This window comes from Pongo pygmaeus, chromosome 8 (assembly GCF_028885625.2).
Source record: "Pongo pygmaeus isolate AG05252 chromosome 8, NHGRI_mPonPyg2-v2.0_pri, whole genome shotgun sequence".
Taxonomy (NCBI): Eukaryota; Metazoa; Chordata; class Mammalia; order Primates; family Hominidae; genus Pongo; species Pongo pygmaeus.
The window spans coordinates 127,753,230-127,762,082 of NC_072381.2; the positions used below are offsets into that span (position 1 = coordinate 127,753,230).

Consider the following 8,853-nt stretch of genomic DNA (forward strand, 5'->3'; position numbering starts at 1 on the left):
CAAGCATTCCGTTGCCTTTCCTAGTTCGTTATGGTCTTGTTCGAACTTTTGTCCACGTTTGTATCATTTGAGGGTGGAACGTGCCAGACCCGAGAATGCATTTACCAGCGCTGCCCCACAGCACCCTGAGTCCAGCCCTGACTTTTTGCCCTCTCCCAGCACCATGGAAGCACCAGCAGTGGCAACAGACTACGGCCAGGAGCATGGAGCACTTCCCTTAGATACAGCTCTGCCTGCTACACAGAACAACATGCCTGCCAATCGTCCCTGGCAGTTTGGGCTCAGACAGACAAGAGGTAGGAGGGAAAGGAAGTGATTCTTAAGTACAGAGTGACTTATTTATTATCCCATCTTTTAAACTGAAGCTCTGCAGTTTGGAAAGAGGGAAGTAGAGAGCCTTCCTTCCCACTTCATTTATTTTCTATTGCAGTGTTACAAAGGACCACAAATTTGGTGACTTAAAACAACACATTGATTACTTCAGTTTCCATGGTTGAGGAATTCAGGTGTAGCTTCACTGGGACCTATACTCAGGGCCTCATAAGACTACGGTTTAGTGGCAGGCATGCTGTCTTCTCATCTGAAGAGATGGCTGGGAGAATTCATGTCCAAGTGTGTTCAGGTTGTTGGCAGATTCATTTTCTTGCAGCTGTATGAACAAGGGCCCCAGCTGCTACTGGGGTAGAGAGAAGGCTGCGCAGGCCCCAGTGGCCCCCTGCAGTTCCCTGCCATGTGACTCTCTACAGACATTTCAAATCATGGCTATTTGCTTCTTCAGGGCCAGCAGAAGAATCTCTCATTCTAGTCTGCTAAGACAGCATCTTATATAACGTAAGGTAATCATAGGAGTGGCAGCCCCTCCCCTCTGCCCTACTCTCTGGACTAGAAGGAAGTCACACGCTCCACCCACACCCAAGGGGACAGAATTATACAAGGGGTCACCTGAGGGTGTGTCCACCACACTGTATTACCCATTGTCTTTGGAAAAGTGATGGAGAGTCGATGACACTATGCAGACAATGAGGTGGATAAGTTTAGTCTAATAATCACCTTAGAGTCAGACACAGCTGGGGGAGCCTCCTTCCCAGCAGAGGAACCTGTGCAGTGTGACCTGGCAGGGAGGAGCAAAGGAACGGGGTGTTGGGAGCCTGTTGGCAGGTTCTCCCCGCCCGTCTCCAAGCCCTGTTTCCCAGGCTGCCTCACCAGTCTGCTTCTGGCCATGTCCAGTCAATGGGAGGTGGGGATGGGAGCTTGGAAGAGAGAGAACAGGAGAGGCCTGGATAGTTTGTACCCTCTGGGCTCAGAGGACGTTTTCCAGCAGTAACTGTGTCTCCTTCCTCCGCTGCCCAGCTCGTGCCCCAGCTCATGCCCACGGCCTCCTGCCAGGGTTTCAGCACCCATCAAAGGTCCCTGCTTCTGGTTCTGATACCACCTCATCCCTGTGTCCCTCCAGGCTCTGGGGCAGTGGGGACTTCCTTCACTGCAGTCTCTGGGTCGTCTCATTCCCTGTTTAGCTTCTTGAGCTTTACTTCATCTGGGAACCAGTTCTCTGTATTATATTGATTCTGTTTGAAACCCCTAGAGTAGTTTATGTTTCCAGGTTAGTTCCTAATGTGAAGGGTTTTGGTGAGTTGGCAGATGTGGCTCAGTGGGGTGGATGATTGGATAACACGGCCTCAGTGATTCTTCCCATCCCTGCAGGGCGGGGTCTAGGGTGAGGCAAGTGAGGCACTTGCTCGGGCATATAACCTAAAGGGGCACCGAAATACTTAGTAATACAGATAAAGAGTATTTTCATTCAATGTTTTAAAAAACCGAAATCAACACACACAAATCTATGATAGAGCTTGGTGAATTGTCATAAGGTGAACACACCCATATAACCAGCACCCAGATCAAAAACAAAAAGAAAATAACTAGCACCCCAGACACCTCCAGTGGACCCCCCAAGGTGAATACAACACTGACTTTCATCTCCATGAATTAGTTTGGCGCTTTAGTTTGAATATCTTACAAACAATCTGACAGTGCACACTCTTTCATGCCTGCATGCTTTTGTTCAACATCACATTTAAGAGATTCATCCAGGTTTTCACCGGGAGATGTAGTTTATTTTCAAATAAGATGATGGTTTCACTTTTTTACTTTTTAAAAACTAAACGTTACTTCAATAAAATAATACATGTTGTCACAGAAAAGTGAGAAAATACAAAGAAGAAAATCGAACGGCCTGGGACTGCTGTCACTGAGATGTTTGGTAGGCGACCTTCCAGGAGGAATTTTAGTGCATTTATAATTTTCTTTCCATTTAAAATGGGATTTGCAGTTCAGAGCTTCATTCTTCTCTTGAGAGAGCTAAACAGGATGGCAGGGTGTAGTGGCTCATGCCTGTAATCCCAACACTTTGGGATGCTGAGGTGGGTGGATCCCTTGAGCCCAGGAGTTCAAGACCAGCTTGGGCAACATGGCGAAACCCCATCTCTACAAAAGATATAAAACTTAGCCGGGCATGGTGGTGCGCAGCTGTAGTCCCAGCTACTTGAGAGGCTGGAGTGGGAGGATCGTTTGAGCCCAGGCAGTTGAGGCTGCAGTGAGCTGCAGTTGTGCCACTGCACTCCAGCCTGGGCAACAGAGCAAAACCCTGTCTCAATTTAAAAAAAGAGAAAGAAAGAAAGAAAGAGAGAGAGAGAGAGAGAGAGAGAGAAAGAGAGAGAGAGAGAGAGAGAGAGAAAGAAAGAAAGAAAGAAAGAAAGAAAGAAAAAAAAGCAGAGAAGGCAGGGGAAGTTAAACAGGATAACAGGATGATTTCTTTAATAGGGAGCACAGTATTTGCGGAGGAAGGAGATGGTGTGTTTGTTTCACCTTCAAATTGTGGGGCATCAGAAAAGTCACTTGTCACTTACCGTCCATGACTGTCATTTTCTGATCTATAAAAGGGACATAAACTCACCCCTCTGCCTCCCTCTCAGGGGCTGTGAGCCCCGCAGGCAGCACTGTATGTAAGGCCTCTTTATGGACCAGCCCCTGTGCAGATGCCTGGGGGCTTGGTGTTACTGGCTCAAGAAAAAATGCAACCTTGTGGCATTTTACGACAGCTCTATAGGATAACAGGGGTGACAAGAACTAAAAACACTGACAAGCAAGTCTGTGGATGTCTAAGAAAGGAGAGGTTGTTTGGAAGCGTCTCTGAAACATGAATGATTGCCCAGTCTCTAGGGGAAACAACTGTTAGGTATTTGAAATACGTAAACTCATGCACCAGGAGTTTGCAAGAGTGGGAGAAACTTGCCAAGCAGCGATGCCAAAAATGTGTCTGTAAGGTGAGCGGTAAAGCAGAGCGGGGAATGTTAGGGAGGGGCTGGGGCAGGCAGGAGGAAGGCAACCCCAAAGGGAAAAGGGAAGGACTGAAGGATTGGGCTGCCTCCCCTTTCTCTTGGGCAACAGGAAGGTACTGGAGACAGTAGGACTTGGGGTATCAGGGAGGGGCCCTGTGATGTCATTTCCACCTCCTAATTGTACAAGGGGGAAATGGAGCCCCAGCAAGCTGGAGTAATGATTCTGGTGGGAAAATGCTTGGTAAGCACCGTCTCGCTGAATCCTCCCGACCCCATGAGGTAGGTGTATTTTCCACGTCTGATAAGAAGGAAGCTGAGGCCGGGCACGGTGGCTCACACCTGTAATCTCAGTACTTTGGGAGGCCAAGGTGGGTGGATCACTTGAGGTTAGGAGTTCAAGACCAGCCTGGCCAACATGGTGAAACCCTGTCTCTACTAAAAATACAAAAATTAGCTGGGTGTGGTGATGCGTATCTGTGATCCCGGCTACTTGGGAGGCTGAGGTGGGAGGATCGCTTGAACCAAGAAGGTGGAGGTTGCAGTGACCTGAGATTGTGCCACTGCATTCCAGTCTGGGCCCAGATAAAGTAAAGTAAATTTATTCATCCAAGTCTCCTCAGTGTGACAGAGTTGGGAGTCCAGCTCAGGCCTGGCCACAGGCCTATCTGTTTCTATTTCCCCGATGGCCCACTGAGAAGAGTGGAAATGTTTTAGGGTGTTTAATTCAGGTATTTCTTGAACATCTATCTGTTCAAAAGCAATGTGCACGGAGCATATGCTGCGCGCCAGGCTGTGGTGTGCAGGGTGTGCCTCATATGATATCTCATTCGATTATGACGGGGCCTTGAGCAGGGGCAAGGGTGGGAGAGTGGCACGTACCTGGACCTGGAAGGATGGGGGGTTGTCCTTGTAGGTGGGGATGGAGGGAAACGGTACACAGGTGGTGTTCCAGCCTCATGGCTCTAGGACTGAATATGCATCTGAATTACCTGGGACTTCGTGCATGTGCAGATCCTGGGCCCCAGCTGAGAGAGGCTGATTTTTGAAGTCTGAGAGACAGTCAGAAATCTGCACTATAACAGGCTTCCTGGGGGATGCTGATGCAGGGTGTCTGTGGATCACACCCAGAAACTGATCTGTGTGTCAATTCCACAGCAGGGTTTCTTACTGTGCTCCACACACCCAATTGTCTTCCTTATCCAGTGCCAAAACAAAATCCAAACAATAACAAAAAACCTGTGAATTGATTTCACCACACTGGCTGATTCGGAACAAAGCAAAACTGATTTCCTAGAATATGAAATAAACAGAACTTAGTAATGAGGCCCCTCCTGTGGGTGAGCCATAAGTCACAGTCCACCCCTTTCCACTAGGGGGCATGGTCCACCTCAAAAATTTTAGTGGCAAAAATTTGCAACCTAAAAATTCATTTTACAGCAGGGAGTCCCCTTGCTTTGTGGTTGAAAGTGGAGCTGTACATCCTGGGAGAGGCTCCGTTTATCCAAACATCCACAGTATGCACATCATAAAATCTCTGAACTTGAGAAGTGTTAGTCTTGAGACAAAAAATCTTAAGATAATTTTAGAAGCTTTTCTTACAAGGGAGAAGTTCATAGAGATTCAAGGGAGAACTTGAATTTTAAAGCCCAAAGTCCCAATGCCCAAAGCAGTGGCCGTGAGCACTGGTTAACGAAACATCTTACGTGCCATGTCTGAAACGCCTCGTTCACTTCTCCCGATGCCCTTCTGGCTCACCTCCTAGCCCCTCCCCTCCAACAGGGGAGATGGCCCTGGACTCATTTGGTGCACACCATGTCTTTCGGGTTCTAGAGTACAACTGACCTGGGTTTGGGTCTCAGCCCTGCCCCTTACCAGCTGTATGGCCTTAGGCAAGCCATCTAACCTCTCTGAGCCTCAGAGACTGATCTGAGATAGGCAATCAAACTCATGGTAAGAATTAAATAAGTTGATGTTTTCTGTAAAGCACCTACCACATAATACGTGCTTTATAGAATTTATTCCTTATTTTTTCACCCTTATTGCTTGGAGTCAGGTAGTACTTGTTGAAGGTCAAAATGGTTGCTGTGCGATCTTAGGCCAGTCCCTTTTCTTTCTCTGGGCCTACTTCCCTTTATGCAAAATGAAAATGTTGACCCAGGTGCTCTCTGCAGTCTTTCCGGCTGCAATCATCAGATTCTCAAATTCTGTGAATACGGAAGAACAGATGTGAGTGGTTGAGCCTGTGAACCAGAAGGAGGAGGATCTGGGGAAAGGAACTGTCTTATTTTCCTGTGGGCTCATCAGAACGGGAATGAATTGGAAAGAGTAGAAGGTTTTTCCTCGCCCCTCTTCATAGGGTTTTGCATCCTGGAGACTGGTGCGTCTTGTAATACCCGGGAGGAGAGAGTTTGTTCTTGCTCTTGTAAGCCCAGGCTACTGTTTGGGGTTCGCCAAGCTGTTGGAGAGAAGAGTGAGCTTCCCAGGGATGACCTGAGTACCAGAAGTCCCAGGCCCTGCTCGCACACGGGGGTAGGTGTAGGATATGGGGGATTGGGCCTCTGGGCCCTGAGGCCTTGAGAGCTGGCGGGTGTTGAAGGAGGTTCTCCTGGAGGAGACAGAGACAGAAGAAACCTCTGTGAGACAGACCCTGAGGGCAGCACCAGCCAACAGAACTTTCTGCAATGATGGGAATGTCCCATATCCACTCCATCCGAGGTGGTATCTGATGTGGTATCTGACGTGGTAGCCATTAGCCATGCGTGGCCTTTGAGCACTTCAAATGTGGCTGGAGCCAATTGAGAAACTGAGTTTTCAATTTTGTTTCATTTTAATTCATTTAAATTTAAATTGCCAGAAGCTTAAGTAGAAGAAGCAAGGTAACAACAGCACCCAACATGAAACCAGAACTGGATGCTTCCTGGCTTTGCAGACTCTCTAGGGTTCTGAGCCTCTCAGTCTCTTCCCAGGCCCCCGACGAGTGGAGCCTCAGTGGCAGGCCGTGCCCATGCCTAAGGCTCAGTCTGAGGCCGCCTCAGACTTCTTTCTGGAGAAAGTCGTGCTGCGGAAAAGGAAGGTTCCCATGCTGGGGAAGCGGAGCTTAGCTCTGTATTGATATTATTCTTATCTTGCTCCTTCTACTTGCGCTAACCACTTAAATTTAAATAAATTAAAATGAAATAAAATTTAAAATTTCACTTAGTCACTCTAGCCATGTTTCTTTCTTTCTTTTTTTTTTTTTTAACTCCTCCTTGCAGAGGAGCGCTAACTCACAGGCGGTGCGCCCAGAGTTGGCCAAGCCGTGTTTCAAGTGCTCCGTAGACTCAATGGCTAGTGGCTGCCCTGTGGGCATGGCAGATGTGGGACAAAGGGCTCCTATGGCTGCTCCTCATGACTTTGAGCTTTGTGACTTTGAATGAGTCATGTGACCTTTGTGCTTTCGTTCCTTGACTTTACTCACGCCACAGATTTACAGCGAGCTGCTGCAGGCCAGGCTTCGGGTGAGGTTGTGAAGGTGAACAAAACACACACTCTCTGCCATCTCAGAGCCTACCGTGTGTGGGGAAAGACAGTTATTAGTGGAATATGCACTAAAGAATGCCTGGGTGCCCTGAAGAGCACAGTTGCCTGCAGCACAGTTTCCAGAGAGCATAAAGCAAAGAAAGCTGACCTAGATCCTGGTGTGGGGGTCAAGGCCCAAGGAGAGCCCTCCCAGGGGAAGCAATACTTACACAGAGAGCTGAAGTCAGAGTGGGAATTGAAACAGGTTTAGGTGAGGATGTAGAGAAATGGCTACTCATATGCTGCTGGTGGGAGGGTGAAATGGTGCAGCTGCTTTGGAAAACTGGTGGCTCCTCAAACAATTAACGTAAGCACCATGTTACCCAGCAATTCTCACCTCTAGTTACATACCCCAGAGAAAATGAAAACATATGCCCACCCAGAAACGTGAACACGAATGTTCGTAGCAGCATTATTCACAATAGGCAAAACATGGAAATTAGCCAGGAGCGATGGCGTGCACCTGCAAAAGGGGTGAGGTGCCTGTAGAAAGGGGGTTGGCTCATGCCTATAGTCCCAGCTTCTTGGGAGGCTGAGGTGGGAGGATGACTTGAGCCCAGGAAGTGGAGACTGCAGTGACCCATGATTGCACTACTGGACTCCAGCCTGGGTGACAGAATGAGACCGTCCTTTACAAAAAAAAGAAAAAAGTGCTCACTTTGGTAGCAGATATACTAAAATTGGAATGATACAGAGATTAGCATCACCCCTGCAAAAGGATGACATACAAATTTGTGAAACGTTCCATGTTTTTAATAAATTTTTTAAATTAAAAAAAAGTAAAAGAAAAAAAAAAGAGAAGTGGAAACAACCTAAATGTCCATCAGTGGATGCATGGATAAACAAAATGTGGTCTACCATGCAATAGAACATTACTCAGCCCTAAAAACGAATGTAGGACTGGCACGTGCTACATGGATAAACCCTAAAAAAAAAATCATGCTAAGTGAAAGAAGGCAGTCACAAAAAAACACGTATTATATAACTCCATTCATACAAAATGTCCAGGGGAGGAATGTCTACAGACAGAAAGTGGATTCGTGGTTGCTTAGGGCTGGAAGATAAGAGGATGGCCACTAAAGGGCACAGGCTTTCCATTTCAGGTGATGAAAATGTTTTAAAATTGAACGATGGTGATGGTTGGACAACTCTGTGAATATGCTGAAAACCACTAAACTGTACACACTTAAGTGGGCGAATTGTATGGTACATTAATCCTATCTGAATAAAACTGGGGTTTTTTTGAAAAAAAAAAAAAAAAGAGGAATTGGGGGCTAAGGAGAAGATTCAAGCCCAGACAACATGTGAAAGTGAGCCTGGTGCCTTTAAAAAACATGGGAGAAGGCCCCAGTGGTCAGAGCTAGCAGAGCCAGCAGCAGAGGCTGGAGATGTGGGCAGCTGGGACATCCCTGGATTTTGGTCTCTTTCTCAAGAGCACCTAGTATTCAAGAGTTTCAAGCCTGTGGCCACCCTGATGAAACCCGGGTTTTGAAAAAGTTTTTCTAGATGCTGTTCGTCAGCAGAGGTGAAGGGGGGCTTGGGCAAGAATGCCAGGTGTGGCAAGAATGCCAGGTGTCAACATGGTGTGGGATGTGTTGTGGGTGAGCAATGACTATCTGGGCCAGTGATGCACGGGTAAAAGAATTTACCAAGACAGTTGTAGATAATGAAAGGCAAATTTACTAGAGAAAGTAGGAAACCATGTTGTGAGAAGGCAATGGGCAGGCCAGCAGAAGAGGAGCTGACTGCAAGGAAACAAAGGCTGGCTGGAGATTTTATAGAATAATGCTTATGCTATATGCCAAAGAGGGCTTTGTGCAATACTAATAATGCAAGGTTGCAGTGAGCCAACTTGCAGATGTCTGGTGGTAAGCTGGGTGCACGAGGGGTACCTGTTCTGGGCCATGAAGAAAGGCAGATTTGCGGCTTACCTGCCTCTTCTTTTTGCTTTCTTTTGCTC

General features: G+C 47.3%; 1 non-coding gene across 1 annotated transcript; it reads left to right on the plus strand.

Moving 5' to 3' along the window:
- The first annotated feature begins 7,543 nt into the window (after positions 1-7,543).
- On the plus strand, positions 7,544-7,647 carry LOC129006941 (U6 spliceosomal RNA). The gene has a single exon (XR_008492134.1). It is a non-coding gene; the product is annotated as a U6 spliceosomal RNA (small nuclear RNA).
- The last annotated feature ends 1,206 nt before the right edge of the window (positions 7,648-8,853 follow it).